This window comes from Trichoplusia ni, chromosome 15 (assembly GCF_003590095.1).
Source record: "Trichoplusia ni isolate ovarian cell line Hi5 chromosome 15, tn1, whole genome shotgun sequence".
NCBI classification, from domain to species: Eukaryota; Metazoa; Arthropoda; class Insecta; order Lepidoptera; family Noctuidae; genus Trichoplusia; species Trichoplusia ni.
This window is the reverse complement of record NC_039492.1, coordinates 2,639,929-2,663,390: the sequence shown is the minus strand read 5'-3', so window position 1 is coordinate 2,663,390 and position 23,462 is coordinate 2,639,929. Positions and strand designations below refer to the sequence as shown.

Sequence of the window (23,462 nt, the reverse complement as noted above, 5' to 3'; positions counted from 1 at the left end):
GAACAAGTTCTGAAAAAGAAATGTGTATAATTGCACTTTAATATGCATTGTTAATTATACTCAACTAAGTTGTAAAATAAAATCAGCTGCCAACAAACAAACTTATACAACTATTTACGAGTTAACATTAAAATTACAATTGTTAATCTGTTAGTAATATTGTTAAAAGTTTTAAAATGTTTTGTTGTAGTAAAGTGTGTTACAGAACTTTTGTAAATGCGATCCAATAGAGTGTTATATTCAATGTCGAGTAAAATATGAAATGATAGATGAAATAAAATGTATCTCATGATATTTGGTGACATTTAAGCTGTTCATACCGGCTGGCAACTACATGATTACGAAATTTTTATTCAATTCTCATGCAATGCGAACTTTGAGTTCCATACCTCGCAGTTGGTGATAGCATAGTCCTTTGACAAGATCAAATCTGTGGAAGCGCAATTAATTGTTGGTTATGGCTTTAGTGATGAAATAAAACAGATCCTATAATCCTACATTCTACAAATTTCATGCAGTAGTCATAGTAATAAAGTCTTGCATAATAAAGCCCGACCTAACATAATGAACGCGTAACTGTCAAAACGGCTATAAATAATATTTGAGTTCATTCAAATCATCTCCTAAAAGTCGTTGTAGGTTCCCGTCTTGCCCTAACCCTGTACATTATCCCGCAGCATCTGAACGCGCTATCTGTAGCAATTAAGTGTGGGGTCGTGTAATAAACGCGGAGGCCGCGACTGCGACTAATTGCTCGCGATAATTGCGCGACCGTCGCCTTCCGCGTCGCTCCGCCGCGCTCCGCCCGCCTTCCGCTCCCAACTCTAAGGGAAGGATGTGTTCAGCCTGCAAAGGTAGAACGTATTGTCTATTTATACGTAGATATTTGAGATCTGATTGTTGGTAAGGGATTACATAAAAGAATATAAAGTATAACATTTCAGGTCACATTCCGAATTCAACTTGGTTTTCCAACTTGGATGCATACAGTTTGGATAACAAAAAGTTCCAAACGTACACAATGTTGATTCAATAAGCTTGTCTCTGTTTGACGGCAGCTATGCGCTCTGAATACCAATCAGCTCCATTTTATTTTCTCAATTAACACACAGCTCTCTCGCAAACTAATTAAAACAGCTTGTCTAATAAAAATATATTACAGCCCAGTTTTAATTCATTTACAAATGGCTAGTATTCCCATTTTTAATTTGTCAAAATTATTTAAATTTACGGTTTCGCGCGTTTAATGAATTTATTTAATATCTTAAGAGAGTTTTGTTTAAGCGAAGTGTTGATACTGTTTGCTAAAATAAATGTGAGCGATAAAGTGTGGGCAGGCTGCTCAGGCCGGCAGTCGGCCGCGCATAATGGCGGCGCCGCGGCCCGGGGTCTGCTTCGCTGTCGAAGCCTGTTTAACTCCTGCTTTTAAGTAAATTTATGCGCGAGTTTACATATTTCTGGTTCCGTTTATATTCCTCAGTTTTCTGATAACATAACGTATAAAAAGATTTACTTCTTCTATCACTTGAAAATATAAATCTGAATTCTAAATTAATCTAATTTAAACATTACATAGAGAATTTGTGTTTTTGGTTAGAACATTGTAATTCTTATCAAGGCTGCAAATCGTGTTTGATAAATGGCAATAAGTTAATCCCAAATTACATGGCGTGAGCTCGTGGACTTATTTAACCCCTCTTTTGAGAAATGTGTTTGTCAAGCCCCTCTGTAATCTGCATCATTAGGGGAACGGCGTTATGGTATGTGCTCGAACATTAATCCATTTCAATAGCAAATAACCGTGCTAACATTCATTAGAGCCTATATTGCCTTGTTGCAAGTCGATACCTTCATAATTGGTATGCGGTACTACAAAAAATACATATTCAATAAAATTTTAACATAGAGACTCAACATGGTCCTTCATTGATCTCGGCCGCCCCTCGCGAGTGCTATGCCTCATTCTCTCATTGACACCTCACTGAACACCACCAATCAGCAGAAAGCGAGCTCTTGATCCCTGTAAGCCGCCATCACGACTCTGCCCTCGGAATCCCTTACATCATTTAGAAAAACTCGGCAGGATGCTCCCCGGTATTTGCTTATGATAATGACCTCATGAATATTCAGCCATGAAGCTTCGTGCCCACTTGCCTACCGCATTATAATTATGGGTTTACGCATTAATTTTGTTTTGTTTATCGTCGTTGATTTAGTTACGAGGGTGGAAGTGTGTGGCTTAATATATTATAATTATTATAACAGCCTCCGAAAGTACCGTTACATAATTGGCGTTTTCTAAACAAAAATTAAGGATTTAATAAAATCTTATTCTAATGAATGAAATGTACCTAGGTACCTATATGAAAACCTTCAAACTTCTACAGAGACACAAAATGTATATTTTTATAACCCGAAACTTAGACAACTAGGCTTGTCAACAACAAAAACCCTAATCATAAATATATTTCCGTACACGATTCTATAGTATAAATTGTCATGATATAAACTACAAAGAGCAGCTACATCTAGTAACAAACAGTCGGTGGTATAATTTATCGGTATTACGACCATTAGAGACGTTCCTTTGAGGGTCTCTCGTCGCCGGGGCCGGAGCTGGCGGACTTTTGTCCAGGCTCCGTCGTCCGGAAGAGGGCTTGAGCTAGGACACTCACAAAACGAATGGAAAATCATTCCTTTTCAAGGAAATGGAAGGTGTTCAATTTAATTGTAACTAGATTTTCAGTTTATCTTACAGACATTTTGAATCGTTCGATAGTAGAGATTTAATCATAACTATCTGTTTCTGGGTTAAAAGGTCTTACTTTTGTACTTTGTACTGCGAATGAAGTCTGTACAACCCGATGTGTATACTGCCCCAACATCTTCCAACCTATACATGCCTTAAGTAACCGGACCTGAGTTAAATAATAATGGTTATGGTTATCGTTTTTCTTTTAGCGTTTCCGCCCGTTCTTTTTTATAAGTACCGTTTAACAGTTACCGTACCGTTTCAGAAAAAAAGTATTTAAAATGGCGAAGAGCTAGATCGACTCGATTCGATTTCCGCATTTCATAAATACTTGAATAGTCACAGAATTGAATATTTACTCAAGACTCTGTGTCTTATCATAAGTATTGTTTGTCACCAAATATCAATTACACTTCATTTTGCATAATAAATTCTTGTCAGTATTACTGTTTCCGTGGTTTACTTGCTGACACTTTTGCGGTGTTCGCGAGTATTCTATCTCAACCGAAGATCCGTATAATGTTATCACATAACATTGTTGCTATGTCGGCAGCCTGCCTTCCCTTCATACTTTTATTACTTTTTTCTCGAAAACGTATGAGTAAGATAGAGCTGACTGTGTATTTATGCCGTCAACTAGACAAACAGTCTAGTCATATGACATATAACGATATATGTTTGATAGGCAGACGTGTGAGTGTGTCTCAGAATATCGCCTTACATAATATTCCAGCCTAGTTCAACACTATGAATACGTATATTTTCGTTTTGAAGCTGACTATGAATGTGAGGCGGTGGATCTCGGAGTCTTTTGTTAAATGGGTTTCAGTATTTTCTTTTTTTTTGATCTCGTTTTGGTGGTGTTCTGTGTTCTTTTACTAGCGTATTAAGAGTCAAACGTGAAAGGAAAAAGAAACGGTGTTACGTGTGCTGCTTATCTAGATATACGTGTTCATATTGTGTCCAGTGTTCGTTACTGCCTCATAATAAGAAGAGTCGTAGATTCTTTTTGCATATTTGCTACCTTACCTTTTCTCACATACCTATCTACGTTGTGTGGCTCAACCTGTTCTGTTTCTCCCCGATTGGCCGCCCAAACGAATATTGGATTACGATAACGTTTTCCTAAGAAATATCATCAAAAGAAAAGCACCGCGCATTTCTAAAATTGTGTAAACTTTAGAAGGGTTTACACAACTCAATAATCCTGTGTAATCCGCAGACGGTGGCAGAGCACTGATGGATCATTCCGACAGATACGACAAGATAAGTCTTGTCGGCCAATGTTTGTGCTACACTTTGTTTGCCCAAGATGTTTGCCCAAACTTACAGCCAACATTGTCTGTTAGGCATTGAGAGTTACTGTTTTAGCTCACACTATCATTTTTGTTTGTCTATGTCGTTTATCGCTTTCAGCAATTCACTAAAATGTTTACTTTTACTAGAGTATGGTTTTCAATGTATTTGTAGAATATTCTCATGTATCGCTTCACAAATTGGGTGATCTTCTTCTAGAATTTGTAACTGAAGAATTTTTACATACTTTTACATAATATTTAAAGTTAACAGTCCATCAATACTGTTCTATACTCTCATGAAAATCCTGCTCATACAAAATTTAATAACAAATAATGTGTCGTAACATTTCTAATATAACGACCATAATACATTATAATGTTTGCCAATTAATCGGATAATCATGTTGATGGCTCATACAAAATACAATAGCGTTATAGAAAATGATCGTCATCCTCAAACTATGTGTTTATTATTAGACTATAATGATTGAAGTTGTACACATTTTTCAAAGCAGTGATTGGTTTGAATTGAAGTCTTTATGTTTATGTTTCTCACAAAGAAAAGTCTACTGTTTAAATAAGCCAGACAACGTTCGCAGAAGCTAATACCGTACTCTACCTTCAGCCTCGCTTCTTTAGCATCTTAGCAAATGCACCGCTTATTTATCGCCTCCTAAAAATTAACACCCCTAAGTCGAATTTCAATTAGAATCGGTCGTTTCACTTTGCGTCTGTTTGTTTGCACCCCCGAGGCCAGTGAGAAGGGAGTTGGTGATAATTTGTGCTCTCGAAAACTTTAATTTGCATAACGTTTTGAAGGGTTGATTTAGCTTTCGGCTAATTCTTTAACGCGTGACGTCATTAATTGTGTGCTTTACGAGTAGTGACTGTTCCGTAATGCCCGGAGGTATAATTATAACTTATTGTTTTGTTACCGTTCAATGACTCCTTTACATTAATGGTTCAATGTTCACTACACAGTAAGACCACCCGCGGCCTGCAAGTCGTAGCTTTCGACAAGAATTTTTACTTTAGTAAATTATGAGTGTATATTGTATCACAAAATTACATTGTTCACATTGAAATAATCGCTAGAACTACTGAGAATGCATAATTAATAGCAAAAACGGTTAACACTACATGCACTTCCTCACAAACAAATATGGAAGTGAACATTTACATAGTAAATGCCTTCCGTTTTTATTTAAACGCTATAAATTGACGCATTTAATATTTCACAAAGCTTTTTACGTATCTTCGTTCTGACACACAATTAATTATTTCTGCGTAGGTACTCTCCTTGGGGAAATTCCTCCATTTCTTTGGTAAAAGCCAGCCTCACTCACGTGTGTCTGTTTATTTAGAATAGTTCCCCGAATACTTCGTTATATATCGCGTACTGGAGATCACTTCAACCCTTTTGCCTTCTTTATTTCATTTTATCAAATGGGATTAACCTAGTTCTTGTTCGCCTCTCTCGCGATACTACAAACTTATCTCTGATATTCAATATTTATTTTGCTTTCACATTTCCTTTCTTAAATGACTACCAAATTATTTTATGATTTACGGAAAATATTTTCACATTTTACGATTCTTATAAAATATTTTAAAATGCATTTCAGTGGTGAAAGCTTGTAAAATGAGGATGGAATTCCTGTAAATTATCTCTTGTCATGGAAATCATCTGCAGTACAACAATATGGAGGACTCAAAGAACTCGTATATCTGCGACATACCTGACTGATTGGAATATTCTCTTGTTATATCAAACAAAAGTTGATCAAGATGAAACTTTTACGTCTAGAATACCTTTTTTATTTATGAAAGACTCTTTTAAATATTTTACTTCTATTTATATTATCTACGGCCGTAAACGTGTAAGTATCTAGCACAAAATAGAATATAATTAAAAATGAAGTGATTTCAAAATAAAGTTAGTTAATGAAAAGCCAGCCTTGAGGTTCAAACGCTCGGCGGTAAAGAACAAAGGGTGCTGTCAACTTCATAGTTCTGCGGCCAGACTCCACTCGACTAGCCAGAAATTGATACAAATTTGTTTCCAACTGACTGGACATATTTACTGCGGCTTCTATACTCAAAGGATTTCTAAAACTTATTTACTGTTTTATTATTTATTCAGGAGGAAGGATTTTATAAAACATTTTGATTTAATCATTTCTAGTAAACCTTTTCATTTAGACATATGTATATGGTGTATGATTTTTTGTGTTTAAAATATTTTAGATTTCTTTGTACTCATAGGGTGTTTGAGGTACTTCAAATGTTAAAAAAATATCGCAAAGGTACTTTCGCTGATTAAGAGCGGTTTTTTGGATTCCTTTAACGGAACACAAAGCTTTGAGTAATCCGGATGTGAATATTAAAACTACTTCCCAACATAGTTAGTTATTCTCAAGTATTTCTCTGTACTTACACCATCTCTATGTAGCATCTCAGTATATCAACAACTGCGAGCGCTTCATAAATACGATTACACAAGTACTCGTGTAAAAGCTGTAGATCCAGATTTAAGTTATTATGCTTAAGTGGAGTATTTAGATCCTAAGTTATTCTCAACTTGAATATTTTAGATAGGAGAGACGCTTCATGATATTCCGCAAAGCGTTACTTAAACTTGAGATTTACAAAGTGTTAGAGATCAGTTCAGGTTCTGACTGACGCGTGACTGATTTAATATTGAGTGGTAATAACTAAATATGAGTACTTTTTCATAATCTTTGTGAACCCGCACACATTATCATACATAAAAACACATATGCGCTAGAAAATTGCGTCTCATGTTTTCCTGTGCGGCGGATAAGCTATTATGGTAAAAGAAACAAAACATCTGCGAACACGTCGTTACCCAATATTGACCCTCCAACAGGGAAGCTGTCCAACTCTCTCACAGATTGAATAATTCAAAGCAAAACGCTTCGAAATTAATTTATAGAGAGGTTAATTATACAGCTCCAGGGAAAGTTACATTTGAATAACGTAATAAGGCCTTATGCCCTAAATTATCCAAAATTGTGATTAATTATTGTAGGAAATGGCGGAATGTATTTAATGGGCGGGCGTTATTAATGTATTTTTTCTGACCTGTACTTTTATTTCCTAGATTAGGACATTAATCAGAGAGCTTACAATTACCCGACAATGGGCCGGCGCGGGGGCTGAATGCCAATTGAAACGGCTCAAATGGGACCTTGGGCATTGTGCGCCTGGCTCCGAGCTACAATTGTGACCTGATGTTACTTAGGTACGATTGTTACTCTAGCCTAACACCTCACGTGCGCTCCACTCCTAGATGTGATCGAGTGCTATTTGTTTCCTAGTGACGCACGTACACGTAGCCCGTAGACGGCACCGAAACCTTACTCCTTACAAAACGCTACTTGAATGTACTTATTCTTTTTTGACTGTCCACATCTTGATTAAACAGTTTTTTTCCTACATATGTTTTCCCTACACAGAAGAGTCTATCTTACTTACAGGTCGCTTTAACAAAATTAATTTCGTCGCTATAAATTCATTAACTTAGTTCGTTTCTACTCCAAATAAGAAATGTACTACCTAAACAAACTTGTGTTTGTGTTCTTTAAAACCCCGAGGAAGGCAAACAGTTTTTTAATTAAACAAAAGCTAAAACTTCCAAACTTGGGAATACTTGACTTGTAAACTTTGCTTTAAAACCAGCGAGAGCCTAGTCCTAATAAGGCTTAATTGTAGTGTATCACATATAAACTTGTGTTGCGCCGGTTCTGTGAGCCCAGTTTAATGGGCCGAGATCAAAGGCCCCCTAGGCTGAAATCCCTTTGTTCGGCGGACGCAAACGCGTGCGTTCACGTCGGAGCTAACCACGAACGCGGCGGTTAGCGTTAAGCCACCACACAAAGCTTGCCACTTACATAATATGAGGCAAAAAGTTGGACACTAGGCCGTATTTATGAGCAGGTGTGTATTAATGTTAATAAAAGATGATGAAGCTGCTCAAATTATGGAGGGAAAAAATAATATGAGCGGCGCGGGCATGGAGACACGAGAACAAGGTCATGAGGTCAGTCCCGAACTGTACTGGCGGACAACATGAGGACTCGTCCAGGCTCGGTTTATTACTGTTTAATAAAAATGACACAATTACTCATCGGTGGTGGATTTCATGCACCAGAAAACAAGCGCTATCACGTACTCTGAATATTTGCGTTCACAATTTTCGTTATTTCGTGCCTCAAGTGTTGACGAATTGTTGGTAACATCGTGAATTTTAATATAATTTCGAAATTCATGGAATATTAATGCGTCAACGAGATATGCAACGATAATCATAGTACGGTATACTCGTATTAAGTATGACATAATGCTATAACATAGGTACTGCGCAATGACATAGATTTATCGTTAAGTTTCACTGCTTTTCTTCAGCAGTTGTGGCTGAAGTAGGTACAAGAGTGAGGTGTCAAGATAAAATTATTTTTGGTATTTGACTTGTCTTTATTTTGTACCTAACATCATAAGAGTGGAATACAAATGAAATTATGATTTCACTTCGATACTTTACTTACCATGCACTCATACTCTGAAAATACTGAAGTTCCAAAACTCCGATATTTTCTCATTATACAACCTTCCTTTCCACCTCCAAAGGCAGTATCCTCATTTCGTTCCATAATTCCATATTTTCGCTGTGGAGCAACAAAACTCCCGAAATGCTAGACGTGAAGCTGAAAAAGAAAACCGTAATTTTTCGTTGAACATAATCACGTGATTAACTGTGAGGGTGGTATTATGTAATTGGCTCTTTGTACGCCGGAAAAGGCACTCGCCGTACTTTGAAGTGTACTTATTTAGGGCTCGGCATTCTTCGGCGGTGAAGCCGCGGAATTTACATTAGCTATAGCCGCGGGCTTTATCAAACAGCTGCTGCCCTCAGGATTAACCCCTGTAATTTGATGGAATTTAGTCAGACGCAGAATATTCTGCCTGGCTCTAGTGTCCGTAGTTGTAAGTCGGGGGTACGTGACGACGCAACGATTGAGATAGCCATGGCTGAGATTTGATTGCGTTTTTAATTTCGTTTTTGATCGAACCAAATATAAAAACGATACGTTTAAACAGTAATGAATAAAGTACCTTCGTCTTTATTGCCATACTTAAAAGTTGAAAATTCTTGAATTCTCTTTATCTAGATTTCATTATAAAAACATATTATTTTAGTTTACATTATTTCTTACATTAAAGAATTTAAGAAAAGAGATTCTCTTTAGATTCAACTCATTTCATCCGCTGCTCCGCCTTACACTTTTAAAATGTTATTTTGTAAAGAATTTCTCCAAAATTTAAAGTGGTGTGGCATCGTAAATAAAGTTTGTTTAGTTCAATACTCATTCCCCCTGAGCAGAGTAATCCTATCTTTTGTGTAAATACCAAAAGACACGGTTTTCTTTAGAAACACTCGTAAAAGTTTACATTTACGACTCACTATTTGTGTGAAAAGATAAGCTTGTATCTTTAACTTTTGTTCGGACACAATATTGTTATTGCGCCGTGCAATGTGATTTGTAGTACCCGATACTACGCTGCGTCTCGACCTGATAAAACTGTTTGAACCATCCATCAATGTAAACGATGCACTCATGTTGTAAAGTAACCGTTTATAAATTAAAACTGAATTAAGATTAGTATCTAACGACTATAATCCAATTCCAAAAACAAATCCATTCCCATTCAGTTAATCCCATTTCCATCGTTACTGTTTCCCAATAACAATAAAACGGAAGGGGCATCGGAATCAATGGGGCCCTTCGAATGCGTGTAAAACAATACCTTGTGCAGGCGGCGCGCCCCGGCCTGGCCCCGCGGACTGACGCCGTGACACATTGCCGTGAACCACCTCCTGGACTTTGGAACCTGGCCAGGGACCTCTCCCACTCAAAGATCGATACTGCCTCCTCTCCGAGTCTCTATCGGTGAATTATCGGCTCTCCTTCGTTCACACGACCTCCGAATTGCCTTTTCCGTAAAGTTTATGTGAGGATGATATAAGTAGGGGAGTTTGAGTGTGAAATGTTGTTTCTTTGAAAATGTTTTGACACCACCTCGAACGCCAGTTTATCAACTTTAGAAAATTGCTTTTATAATGCTTGGGAACGAAGTAAACAATTATATTACTATGAGCAGAAAGTTGTTTTAGAAAAAGTTGCCCGTATGTATTTTTTATTGCTGATGCCTATCAGTAACATTTGCTGTATTGGTTCGTTCTAAGAATGAAAGAAAGCATGGTCTTTGTTCAACAATCTTATGTTTTGTTGATTCTCTCCTTTGGCGACACAACTAGTTTGAAAACACCCATTACATTGAATCAATAAAAATCTCGTTTGCCACAAATTGTTTGCTTTTTCTCCGTATTCGATTAAAAGCGAGTTGGAAACAAATTTCAAATCGGTTCAGTTGTTGTGGCGCAGGCGACGAGGGCCGGATCCGGCCGACGAGGAGCCCGCAAGCCCGGCACGGATACACGTTGTGCCGTACTTTTAGAATATTCCAAATATTTTAGAATCGCTTGAAATACCTATTTTTGAATGCGATATATTGAATCAGATATCGTTTGGAGGGTTATGCTGCAGTTCAGTTCATTAAATGAATTTTTAAACTAGCGCACCACTACTCTTGAATACCAAACCTTTCATTATTTCCACAAATCCTTACAAAGTTAGTCCATAAAGGATTAACCATTTATAAACGTTTGGATAAATTTTAAAACCAGCCAAATAAAGTTGGGCTGAGTTCCAGGTCGATGACATGCGAAAGCCTGGAACTAAAACTCTCTTAGCTTTGTGCATAAACAAGCTTAAATATAAGTGGTGTAGGGGCGGGGGCGCGGGGTGCGGGGGCGGGGGCGGGGGGTGTTTGTTTGTCTCGCTATGTGAATGTATTTATACTTGCAAGGCGGCATATTTGCTCATGATGTACGGATCACGTTACAAAACAAATCTCGTAAGTGAGAACACAAATTGAATGCTTCTAAATTCTCCAAATGGATGTATCGAGTTCCCGCTACGACTCTCCTTCACTTGTTTATTATTAACATGCTTTGTTTAATTTGTTGATGACGTCGTGTGCGAGCTGATTATTTATTTAACGTTACAATTATCTAAATTGCTAAATTAGGTTTGGGTTGAATTAATAATTATATTATGCTATCTAGATAAACACTGTTCGTAATTAATTTAGATATTATTCTGTGATTTTGAGCATGTGCTTTAAAATAAAGTATAAGTACAAATAACTGCGGAATTAATTCATTTTTAATAATTTCGATAATTGTTGTGTTTATGGCCTACACGAGTATATTGTTTCTAAGTGTGAACAGTGTATGAGACCTGTTTCAATATTCTTAGTCCCAGAAGTATCTTATAACTGTTTGTTGAGCGGAGTTTATGTTTCGCGCAGCTCGGGGGTTCCGGATTCAATTCCGCTAGTGTGTTTGTTCCCGCAAATGCTGTTCATGTGTACTTTGGAATGTTTACTTTAAAATATTTACCCTATCAGCCGGTATCGATGGGTTTGATATTCTGTTTTGACATTAATTCGGATTTAGCGATCACTATGATTTAGTTTATGTTGCGTTATGTATTTCTTTCACTTTAAGAATGGTCACTACCTTTTATCGTAACTTGTTGAGGTACACTCACATATTTTATATATGTTAAAAAGGATGTAAGTAAAACGACGACTAGCAATTTGTTATGAATCTGAGGGCACGGCAGTGCCCCTGCCAAGTCTCGAGCAAAACGGGCACGGCCGTACCATCTTTTCTCGAAGCGATTCGCGGCTGTTTCGCCCCCCCTGTATCTTCGACGTGGACAAAGCTAGGAGTTTAGCTTTTCGGGGAATAATAGTAGGCATTAGAACAAGCTTAAGTTCGAAATTACATGCCAATTGAATTAATGGTTTAGGAGTTACGGTCGATCAAAGTTACACCATTTTGTCACTCACTGACTCACTGACTCACTGACTCACTGACAGATCATCAAAAATCTAAGGTACTTCTAGCAGACTTAGAAACTTCAAATTTTGCACCAAGATAGGTCCTTAGCCACATATAAAGGAAAAATTATAAAAACATTAAAAAATAATATGCCATAGAAAACAATTTTATATTTGCGGTTTGGCAAGAACATTATGTATGGATTTTGACTGCATTGTTAACTTTGTTCGTTGTTTAAGTACCTATTCAATTGGATGAATACATACATAGAATAGAAAAGAATAATATAAATGTAATACACAGACTATCATTAATACAAATTAATACATAAAATTCATAATTCATTAAATTAATAAAGCTAAAACTCCATTGTATTGCGATAAATATTGTATGCGCGCTCGATAGATGGCGTTGTACGTGTCTGAATTGCGCTATGGTTTCGTTACAAAGCGCAGTCTAAGTAGTACTTCAGAATAATTCCATAATTTTCATTTGATAGCGCCACCTGTCTATGAAAAACCATTTCGAAACTAAAAAATATTGTAGTGATAATTGATATTCGGAGAACTTTACGTGTTATTTAGTTTAGTTTAGCTATAGTTTGTAAGTTAGTAGATATATATATGCATATATATATAAGTTTAAGCTTGTTTACATTAGAAGTAACGAAGTCTCAGAGAAGAAACAAAAGAGATAGAGATAGAGAATGGGTTCTAAGCAAAGCAGTAGCTGAAGTCCTAGAAATTATGACACCTAAAAAAAAAGAAAGAAATACACTTCCAAAAAATAAATGAGATCCCACCAAAAACATTAAATGTAAAAAAATGCCAAGTCTCTCGATGCAGTCTTTCCATCGTAAAAAGTTTTGAGATCTCATAGAAGCCAAGTCCTATTCAAAATATTTTGTAGTTATAAATCAACATTTAGTAATTGTATCAATAGTTTTCTTTATATTATAATTATAGTGACTTGGCAATGAGCACAAATTAAAAGCTGCTTGATGCCTGGAATTATGTGCAAATGTTACTGACGAGACCAGTGATCAGATTATTTGTTATGTGTGAATCATGATGGTCACTACCGACTACATGCTCCAATACAATAATTAAGAATACCTTACGGGCCATCGCTTTATGAAAGTAAATGAATCGAGAGTACACTAAGACTGACTGCCGTTGCCGAAATTCGGTTGGGACGACACGGATAAACCAAAAGAAAATTAATTTTGTGATTTTCAACTCCTACAAATATGCCGTTTTATTTGTTTCTTCTTGTGCTCATTGCCAAGTCACTATAATTATAATATAAAGAAAACTATTGATACAATTACTAAATGTTGATTTATAACTACAAAATATTTTGAATAGGACTTGGCTTCTATGAGATCTCAAAACTTTTTACGATGGAAAGACTGCATCGAGAGACTTGGCATTTTTTTACATTTAATGTTTTTGGTGGGATACACTTTTCTAAAGTTAAATCTTGCTTTAGTCCAACTGTGGGGTTAATAGATTCTGTAAAGACCTTTGTTTCTGGAACTCGGAGCCTTTTAATGTTAAATTTCTGCCAATTTGTTGATGAACAGCCAAGAAAAGTTTAGGAAATTAATGAAAATAATGGGAAAAGTTTTTAAAGTCGACGGACTGTGGAAATTTCAAATTATCATGAAGTACTGACTGCCGGAGCTGATGCCACTCCGCACGCTAGTCTTTGTACTCACTGGAATACTTATAGACGGAGGTTCGCTGCAATAAATAAACTTAAAAATAGTTATTTTCTTTCTAACTCGCTTTACACGTTATCTTAATTATTATTTTCACTTGACGGATTGAAGGCGGGCACTTTGCATGAATTTTACAACGTAATTTACCTAGAAATGCCTTCGTATTTATACAACGTTGCATGCTGTTCTACCTAAGTTATAAATACATGGTCGTTTACCCATTGACCGAGCGCACTCCTAATTAACATAACGTTACAGTTCTTTCTTGAAGGGATGTTTATAATATATACTTTATGTGGCAAACGGACCACATGAAACAAAGTATATTTAAAATTCCACGTAAACAATAGGGATGATGACAATTTTTTTTGCAGTGTCCGTCTTGTAGTTTTTTGTATAATAATGGATAGGTATTTTTTAATTTGTCCCGCAAACATAAATTGACCAAATTACAGTGAATGAAACTTACGCGTGACATCACGATTGAGTATAAAGTTTACCATATCTTTAAAGCAGTTAATCTTTGTCAATTCTAGTTTTTCTGAAAAAGGAAAAAAATACATGTCTCATACTTTTCAATTATCTAACCGAGTGACTAATGAGATTTTTTCTTTTTATACCCAGTCATCATCCCTATTATATTATTGACATTTTTCAACTGTCATTTGGAATTGACTTCAAAACCCAAGCTGGTTTGCTCAATAAACTAAGCTAGCTAAGGTGCCTGGACAGGTAAAAGCTGCATTTTGCTGAAAACAAACAATCTTAGTATTGAATGATTTTCAAAAAAATATTACAGGGCAGAGAAGAAAAATCAAGTATCTAACAAACAAATTATTTTTTTATATTTAGTCGAAGTTTAAGTTAATATTAAGGGGTGCGAAATTATTCTTAAAGAATAATATGTTTCAGCGAAATGCAGATCTGGCTCCATAAGAAGGAAAACTTAATACAAGATTAAGCAAACAATTACAAGTTCTGACAAGTCTCCATGGTGTTATTGTTTTTAATGGAAAAGTTGAAGTGTTTACGCAAACGTTAGTGCTCTAAGTTACATGATTTACGCACGAAACTTGCGTAAGAGATTGCGGCGGTGCGCTTTCATCCCCGAACACATTATCCTATTACTTCGCTCCTGTTATAATTCAATTTTGTGAAGCCAAGGACAGTTTTTGTGAGGCGTCGATGTGTTGGTAAACAATGTGAGTCGCGTCTGTGAATAAATTTGCGTTAGTTCTGACGTCAATAGAAAATATGTAGATCCTCGCTGTATTTTTTCATCGTAGACTATGCAAAATTGTAAGTATTTGTCTGAGCGCGCAGGCGTTAGGTTATTCTATTATTAAAGTGCTGAATATGACGGATGTTGTAGTAATACGATTATTATTATGGAAGACTAGGTCTTCGCAGCTTATCTCTCGCATATAACGCTAAAGATTACTTAGCCAATATACTTTACTGGAGTAGAAACCGGCTTTTAGATGAAATGTAATTTTAATAACGATTTAACATTTCTTATTCTGCACTTATTATGAGTTCACCAGAGTAGCGATAAATGTATAAAGTATCTTTTGATTTAATAATTGTAGTTAACTAATTAGTACTTTTTAGCACTAGCTCGTAGCTACCGCTGTATTGAATCAAGTCATACAATTGATGATAACATTTAAATACTTGCCTGCGAAACCCCCTTAGAAATAAGGGCCTCTTAAACGAATCCTTTCTTAAGAAAACAATGTCCTCTGCCCGAGATATCGGAATATCCGCGGATATTCGTATCCGCGCGCGTGCGGTAATAAATCTGCCAGTTTATTTGCGTGGCGTGAGGCGGGAAATGGCGCACGCGGATAACACATAACACAAGAATTCGTTATTCTCTATTATACAGATGCTGCGCTGGACTTCGTCAGCATTTCAAAGAAAAGATAAAAAAGTGTATCGGAAACTTGTAACTAAAATTTGCCAAAAGAAAGACCGGGGCTTTCTTTTCCACACTTTTCATGACCGCATTGTTTGAATTGGTAATATACAAACCAACCACTAAGAACCCTTAGTCCAGCGATTTATTTCAATAGAGCTTAAACTATCGTGACTTGTCAAATTATTTAATCATTTCAATAATATAAGAAAATATTAACCGATAATTTAATTGACCATGAAATCGACAGCGATTTAAGTATGAAAAATATTTTTATTGCGCCCATATATTAGGCCTTAATAGGTTTCGTTCATGCAAACTCAATTATAGCAATATCACAAGACTAAATTGGACATTAAAAAAGTGTAATTACTGGCTATCCATTAGCTAACGATGGCAGGCATCAGGCGGTGACGTCAGTCGTAATGGCCGCGAGGACACGACGCGACTCCTAATGTTAACATCTTATTTCCTTTTCGTAAATCGTTTTGAAATGAACCAACTTGTACACTATCAGTCAGCCATCTTGACTCATCAAAACTTCCAAATTGACTTGTTGGGAAACAGTGGGCGCCGATGCTGAACGGTTCTCAACTTATTGACGCTGTTACATTGTTGAAATCATGCTTTAAAACTTCCCCGAAAATAAAATGTTAGTTTCTTAATCAGTACACGAGTAGGTACAACAATATAAAATGAAGTGAGATATCTATATGGAATCCAAATACCTACTAATAACGAATCCCCTCGCAACGAGAAATGTCCGGATTGATATTACCGTTCAAATTCTAATCTGAAACTAATTGTTTTCTATTTTTGTCTTATTGAAATATTAGAAATTATACAATATTAAACTTTTGTTCGTACGTCGTATCCCCCTGCTGGGTGGAAATGTGTAAGCTATTTTAGAAAGGATAAAAACTTAGTATTTTATCGTTTTACCTTATTTTTAATGAATAATCCTCTGTGTCAAGCATTCATTTCATAATAATCTCTTTTAATATTTACACATATTTAAGGGTAGTAAAAGTACTCAAGTCGTTGTAAGAGAGACATGTTATATTTTAGATATCGCTGACCCCAGTAATTGGGTTGCGGGTCACTTACTGCTCTGTGACAGATATATTTAGCCGCGTTCTGTTACAATAGAATCTGAAAATACCCCCTATGCAAGAGCCACTTTATGTAGTACAAATTGCATGTAACAACACAGATGTTGAAATATGAATTTAATTGTGAACCCGTTACGTGTGCCTGGAATTTACGGCATAGTGTATATTCACTTAATTTGCAGTATAATTATATCATAGTCGATGGTTATCATTAGGGTTTGAGATGAAAGGGTATGATTGATGATGGCAAGCCCTGAAAACACTGAATCACTGTTGTCTGTTGGTTTTACTTCAACCCTTTTCAGTCTCTAAAAGGGTTCATACTTTTCCAGCAGAGAAAACATGACGTCATTTTCCGACGCAATATTTTGGGTAATTATTTAATTAATCTTATTTTTTGCAGTAAATTAAAAATGGAAACAATCTTGATTTATTCACTCGTAATTATTCTAGGGTTAGTTGACGTGAAGTTAATATTATTATAATAACACGGAGCGACCCTACACAAACAAGTATGATAATTTGAATGTTTGTTGAAATTACAAGCGCCGTGTCCGATGGACTACTGAGAACCACTTTGTTTTGCTTCAAAAGATAATTGTTCCATGAACCTGATGTTGGGATACATTATAGGAATAGAAAAAAATATAATGTGAACTCTTAATTTTAAAAGCAATTTAAATATACAATCTAAGGGAATCGTATGAGTGGATTCATATTGAAACATATTGTACTCATGTGATACTAATTACTGGAAAAATAGTGTAAAATAACAAAACTGGTATCAAATAGCAAAGTGGTCTTCTTTTTATAAAATTAAAAATATTCAAATATGTCAGAGAAAAAAAACAAATAAATTAACAAATAATAAATTTTTAATCGCAATCAAATAAAAAACAGTAAACATCACTACCGGGCTAGGCTCCTCACTAATGTACACCAATAAACATCAGCGTCATCTCTTCTTGGTAAAATATATGGAAGTCCTTAATCAAATCAAAATAATTTAACATCTGTTGAATATAAATAACAAGAGATAATTCAATTGTTTCTTATGACGTAATGATTAGGCTTTTATAGAGTCGATGAAAAAATAACTTACCTTAAGAATTTTGATGACATTATAATGTATAATAAGTATCCCAGAAAATAAAGACGAACGAAGATTACTTTTCAGCCTGCCTCTAGAATTTTAATGTTACGGTTTTAAAATAATTCAGATGCATGACAATTGTGTCTTCCATTCGCAAATAGGAAACAAATGTATTTCATCAAGTGGACGAATTTAGGACACAGTATAATGTATAGTATATTTAAAGTAGGCCTTCCATCAAATTAAAGGAGATGTGGGGATCGTTGACAACGGGTCATTAGCACGAGACGCTTCATGCTCCAAAACCCATGGCCACTTAGCTTAAAGGACAAGCCTCGCTACAGATAATGTTTCGTGGTGTAATCTGTTCCACGATGATTTAGAGAGATCATTTGCTGTTGTATTAGGAAATGTCAGGAATTCACGCAAATGGTGCCTGTAGCAATAAATACAGACTAAAATATGTCTACGAAGTTTTCGTAGCAATTCGTAGCAGGTAAAAATTCGTAGCATTTAACTTATGTTTGCTACGAATTTAAGCTTAGCACGCATATTAATCTTACATTTGATCTATTCTTCAGTTGTTAATTCATTAATTTACTGCTTTGTTTCCCACTTACACACGAGTACTTAATTTCATTTCAGCCGAGAGCATTACTGTATTTAGTTTCAATTTAGCTAACCCATATTCACTTTGCACAGACCTTTGATTGTCACATCAAATATTACACAATAACGTGTACCGACCGAGATTATTAGAATTTAATGACGTCGTGTGTGTAGTGCCTACCAATTGCCGGCTAAAACGTCGGGGAGCCATTAAAGCCACATAATGGCATTATTCGTCGTGGTCTTGTCAGCGCTGCAGCACTGCCGTTTAATATAGTCATGTGGACGGCTTGGCACGTGCTGCGCCCCCCCCCCGCCGCACCCGCCCCGCCGCCAGCAGACACGGTATGCGAGGACTTATGAGGACAGCAGAACATGTCCTCATCTTATATTGGTCTCAGCTGGTTCTGCTATTGACGTCAAAGAAGAACTGTGACGTCATTTTAATGGATATGGATAAGATTTAAGGACTATTTATTGAGTATTGTTATTATTGGTACACGCATTCGTCTGGTTTGAAAAAAAAATGTTTTTATTTTTTCTGAAGACCCGGTATCAAGCCTGTTGTGGATATAATTTTATTTTGTTCTCGTTGTTGCTTGCGTCTTTGAATGTCGTTTATAATTGCAAAAACATTACCCTTCTGTAATGAAGACAAATAAAAACAGCTTTTTATTGATTCCAGTTGTCAGGTACACACACCGTACCATACGAAATTTCCATTGGCCGTTTCCATCGTAACAGAATTTCGTATTTATAATATTGGGGTGACATAAAGTTTAAGTTCAAAATTTGTGTATAAAAACAATGTTATAAATAACCATCATTAATGTAATACAGAATAATCCCGTGACCGCGTCCGCCCGCAGCGCCGCCACAATCTATTTGCAACTGCTAACCGTTTACGAGTACAATGCAATAAATAAATATTGCAAGCTTTGTGTATTCCGGTCCAGCGAGCAGCCAGCAATAAGTAATATATTGAGGATGGCCGCGCCGGCGGATCACGTTTCAAATCAACACTTTAGACGGTGTAAACGTGTATGGAGGAAAGAAGCGGCCACCGAGGCCGGGCCTGCTGGAGCGCTAGAGATTGAATGTACAATAGTGCGGCCCCGTAATCAGGGCTGGCAACACCCGTCCGCCACTGCCTGGACACTCGCACATTCCTCGGAAACATTACAAGTATTTTAGCGGTAATCTGGCACTCTCGGAGCACAGCTCAAAGGCATATCTGTGGTCTGGCTCGTAAACAGTCTTATGATGTCGCCAAACCAGACACAACCTGTGGACAGGACAACCCTAAACGCACTAGGAGTTTTGTAGGGCCTCATTATCTGGGGCGGACGTGGATAGCATCGGACGCGAGCCGCCACGAATTTCTATCCGCATTTTTACACCCCAACAACCAATAAAAGGCCTCAAATGAAACAAAGCCCTCTCGAGATAAAACTGAACAATGGCCGAGTTTGACGCAGCGCTATCTCGCGCCCGTCAGCGGCTCGGCCCTTTTTAATTGAATGCTATTTTATTTCGGATGTATGTTCATTGTCTGTAATGGAACATCGACTCGCATCTTCACGCGGACGACATAAATAACGCCCGATAGCTGTGAGTTTGGCCCCGCGTCGCCTGGCTCTGTGTGTGTCGCGGGCTTTAAAACGGGAGCTCTAGATAATTTATACGGCGTTGATTGACTTGTAATATTGTAATGCGTTGTTTGTTGAGGAAAATACGCAGCTGAGTAATCCGGCCGGCGAAGTCGGGGTGCCAGCACCGAGCATATTGTTGTAAGATTTGGAATGAGATTCCGGGCGCGTAGAGGAGCATAAATGTGGGATATTACACGCTTCGAGCAATTTACTGGCGTTAGTATACATTTCATACGGTCTGTGTTGTGTTAGCCGATGAAAGTAAATCAGTAAAATAATGAATAAATCATAAAAAATAAATGAGCTAGCTTCACGCTTGTTTTGTTCTCTTTTGAGACCGGCGCTAGCGGTACCTTTGCCAGGCGTATGATTTAGTTGTAAAGGTTAAATGTTTATAGATGTATGAATAACTTGCGTGATACATTTTCTTACTTACTTATACTACATTTGGTAGGGGCACGTAAAGCAATTTTTGCGTAGATATTTACGTAGTGAGAGCTTTAAACACCTTTATCTACATCTGCAGTTTCACCTACAACTCAGCAAATCCCACTGTTAAGTCAATAGGTGTTAATTCTATGAGTGTTACGTTGTTATGATTACATTTTATGTGCAATTACAACAACAGTTCCGTTAGGCAGCTGTCACACAAATCACACCTGAATCTGTGGCGTCATAGCTCAGGCTTATTCATGAGCGTGCAATAATCGGCGGTGCGCACCGCGTAAATCAATTGTCGCCAAGTGACGCGTTGTGACGCGAACTGACGCGACCTGATGCCTACTGACACTATGTGTCGCGGCCTGACGATACCTGACGTGGCTGATGGCACACCGTGTCCCCTCATCAGCTCCTTGTCCCATTGTACTATATAAGGTTGATACAGAAAGCGTACGACCATCTTCTTTTTTATCAGGTCCGGCTATATGTAGGGCGTTTAGCTGACCTTAAAAAACTGTGAGAGTTTTCTTTTGTTCATTGCTCTTTAAATGTAAATCCTGAATTGACGACTTATTACAAACTTAAGTCAGAAATATTTTAGAAGAAAGCTCTTATGTATGTACAACTGTAATGGCTACATAGTTACACTAATTTTAGCTAGTTTACGTTAGTAAGACCGGCCATACTGCCTACATGGTGAGCGAGAAATCTCAGCGGAGTCATAAATATTTAGGCTCTTCCAGTAGTTCACTAATTTAGTGAAACGCCTTCTATGTGTAAAAGCTCTCTATTGATCGCTTTTTAACTGGATATATGCCTGTAAAAGTTTATTACAGGCAAATAAATATATACGAGATATTTCGTTGTTTGTAGATATCGTTTCGTCTTTGCTAGCCATTGCAATTCCTGTTATCATTGAACGTTACGCGGAATGGGTAACTCGTTTACGGCATGCCCGTCCCTGCCCCACACGCCAGCTCGCAACACATAATGAGTTCTAAATCGCTCCTCCCACCACTCCGCTAAGTAAACACTCGAGTGTATTGTCCAAAATGTTTACAGCAATTTCGTAGCTTTTAAACAAAAACTCTCTTCCCTAAACAATTCGGTGGCCCATTTCGCAGAGTGATAAATTTCTCACTTATCTGGGTTCGTTTAGCTTAATTGTACACATAGTAGACATTGTATTGTCCTTGTACAAGGCGGAGTTTTTTCCTTTTCAATGGATTTTTCAGGTAGCCCCCCCCCCTCTCTGCCCCGTGGGCTGCGTACCCCCGACTGATAATGTATTTCCTTTGTCTATTGTGTACAGTGATTCATCTGTATTGCTTGTTCTTATGGCTCCAGGTGCTAAGCGTAGGTTCGCGAGCATCGCTCGCGTCAGTCATAGTGTCTTCATATAAAAGCCTTTTATGTTTTAAGATTTTGAAATTTGGTGATTGTTCATAAAGTTATATTAACAAAATCAACAGCACTAATTATAAATGTTGGAGCGTAGGCGGAGGGCTGACGACGGAGGTCACGTTATTTAATAAGAGATATACTCTCGTTATAACCTCAAGAATTTTAAAACCGTATCTGTTTTTAACCTTCTCAATCAGTGTCAAATATTTTGTGAAGAGTCTTCATTCTAATTTTGATAAATAAAAAGGTTCCAGAGATTTTGTATTTCATGTTAGAGATGTTTTCTGAATTGGATCGTATTTTACCTTTAGCATTTAAAGTACTTAATATCCTGCTTATATTTTGTGCCTTTTATTGAAACTTTTATTGAAAAATTGTTGCAAAGATGTACATATTTTAGTAGGTGCTGCATTAGCAAATAGCTTGGATGGGTAATGTTTTCTTTTGCTACAATCTGGGTTTCTTCTAAGGCTGTTCTCTTAATACAAAGTGCGGAGATTTACAGAGCACATGTCCGTACGTCCGGCGAGGAGCTCGGCAATAACTTCAGCGTATATTTGTGGCAATGTGCCGCTCCCGGCAGCACTAGGGCTGTGCACACTCACATACATCGCGCTAAACTTTACAGCTTGTTCTGCGCTTAAATCATGCGTACTCCAAGTTTCAGGGTTATAGCTAGCGCCTAGGTTTGTGCCAAATCTTGTAATAAACATAACGAAAGATTTATGGAACACTAGTTGTGAATGTGGATTTTGTAAATTGAAGTTCCAGGTTTTATTCTAGTGGCATTCGATGTTGGTATTATAGAAAGGTGAATTTACCCCTTAACGATAAAATTATACGATGTAACGAGACGACGAAGATTTACTATAATGTAAAGAAATTGCTTTGTCTGTATCAAACAACTTATTTAACTTCATTTCAAGTACAAATTTGTTTCAAAACTATGTGTCGCTACTTTGTCAATCCATCTCGCTTTTTGACCATTCCGTTAGATCTCTCCACATTGACAAATACAGTATAATCTAGGTCCTCAAATATGGGAGCAGGTCAAATATAATCGAGCGCCAATATTTGGGGATCAGCCCTGCGGCGCGGCGGGGTCGCGTCAAGTAGCGGCCACCCTCCGGTCCGCGGTAATTAAAACGAAGCTCGGCGCTCTCCGCATCTGGGTCAGGTATCAATCGTCCCCCTGATGGTATAACAAGCGATACCACCTCCAACCTGCCGCTGACTCTTCACTTCGAGGGCATAATTCTATTGTCTGAGATGTTTTTGTTGCCGATGGCACTTACAAGAAAGTACAACTGAATGAGTTATTACTCGTTATGTTTTTATTCAGCGCCTATTCAAATGGGAAAGTTATATTTGAATCATTTCAGCTTTAATTTATAATATTCGTGGTAATGTTTTTTGAAGTATGCAGTGCTATTTCGTTTCATTATAAGTCAAGTTTGAATGTCGCTA

At 37.1% G+C, this 23,462-nt stretch overlaps 1 protein-coding gene across 5 annotated transcripts in view; it reads left to right on the top strand.

Annotated features, from left to right (window-relative positions):
• The window catches only part of LOC113500948 (peroxidasin homolog), a 231,512-nt gene that overhangs the window by 41,446 nt on the left and 166,604 nt on the right, over positions 1 to 23,462 (top strand). The gene's annotated exons all lie outside the window — the stretch shown is intronic.